Below are 1932 nucleotides of genomic sequence, written 5' to 3' on the forward strand. Positions count from 1 at the left end.
CTCAGACCCAGGAGTCCAGGCCCAGCCCCTCCTCCCTCAGACCCAGGAGCCCAGGCCCCAGCCCCTCCTCCCTCAGACCCAGGAGTACAGGCCCAGCCCCTCCTCCCTCAGACCCAGGAGCCCAGGCCCCAGCCCCTCCTCCCTCAGACCCAGGAGTCCAGGCCCCAGCTCCTCCTCCCTCAGATCCAGCATCCCACGCCCCAGCCCCTCCTCCCTCAAACCCAGGAGCCCCAGTCCCCAGTCCCTCCTCCCTCAGACCCAGGAGGACAGGCCCAGCTCCTCCTCCCTCAGACCCAGGAGCCCCAGTCCCCAGCATCCTGATCTTTACTCTGGCTCTGATCTCTCCTTTCCCAGATCAATTGCTTCAAGCGTTTTCTCCCCACCATGCCCCCACCCTTGCTGTGTCACCATCACTACTCAAGACCAGAGGCACACAGGGCAGGAGCACAGACACCTTAAACCGGCATTGCATTCCAAAGAAGACAATTTTTAACACGCTTAGTGTCTCTAAAAACCGAATAAATAATGACAATACAAATGGAATCATCCTAAGTTGTATTAATTCATCCATTTCTTTATTTTTTATATTTTGAGACAAGGTCTTGCTCAGTCTCCGGCTGGAGTGCCGTGACACAATCACGGCTCACTGCAACCTCGACCTCCTGGGCTGCAGTGATTGTCTTACCTCAGCCTCCCGGGTAGCTGGGACCACAGGTGCCCGTCACCATGCCCGGATACTTTTTAATTTTTTTGTCTAGACGAGGTTTCCCTGTGTTGCTCAGGTTGGTCTCGAACACCTGACCTCAAGCGATCCCCCTCCCTCAGTTTCCCAAAGTGCCGGGATTGCAGGTGTGAGCTGTCACACCCAGCCTCATCAATGAAAAGTAATTTCATTTAATTACTTCAAGAAACAGGTACACAGTGGCCCCACCATGCCCAGCCGGGAGCTGTGTACTGACAAGTGGCTGCCTCCGTCTTTGCATGTTTTTCCTTGGGAGTCCCCCGTCCACCCCACTGTATCAGGTTTCTAGACAGAAACACCTCAGCCCCTGCAGAGTGACCTTGAGCACGACTGCCTTCTACCAGCCTCCTCCCTGGAGCCCCTGTGGTCCAGGGCAGGGAACTAACTGCCTTGTTTCCTGGAAAATTCTATGCAAATGAAGATGTCCTCGTTTTCCTAATCAGATCTCAGGTGAGGAGAGTTGAGTTAATCACAGGCTTCAGTTCCTGTCCAGGCAAAGCCTTTCTCTCGTTTTATTAATTTATTTCCACTCTTCATCTCTGGCTGTGCTCCCCTCCCTTCCCACAGGCACCGACACAAACGACTTTGAATGCCCTGCATCCTTGGAAAACCATGCAGTGTCACAGTGTTGTTTCTAATTTACATGAAATCATTGTGTTAGGAATCTCATTCTCTTTCTTACTTTCACTCATCAACAGCTATTGAGTACCTACTACGTGCCAGGCATTGGTCTATTTATTGGGCACTTGCTATGCACCTGGTATTGTTCTGGGTGCTGGAGGAAGCGCTGTGAGCAAGCCAGGCAGAATCCCTGCCCTCACAGAGCTTATATTCTAGCAGGAGATGACAGACAAGAAGCCATAAACATAATTTTAAAATAAAGCAGAGTCCCTATGAGTAACGAAGTCAATAAACGTGGGCTGGGCGGCAGGCCCAGTGTGTGCCAGGGCCAGCTCATACATGCTCGCAGGAGTCTACCGGCAAATTTTCAGGAATTTCGAGAGCTGGTTGCTAAATGCAGCCATTATTAAAAATTAAATTACATAAGCTTATAATTATATAATTGATTTTAAAAATTGTCAGTAAATACTCAAAACTCAACTGTTGCTAATTATTTCAATGAATACCTATGCTTGGGAGTGAGGTATGTCTCTTGTACTACGTCTGTAACAATGAGCTTCTGTACATCT

The sequence above is a fragment of the Colobus angolensis genome, unplaced genomic scaffold, assembly GCF_000951035.1.
Source record: "Colobus angolensis palliatus isolate OR3802 unplaced genomic scaffold, Cang.pa_1.0 Scaffold25, whole genome shotgun sequence".
NCBI lineage: Eukaryota > Metazoa > Chordata > Mammalia > Primates > Cercopithecidae > Colobus > Colobus angolensis.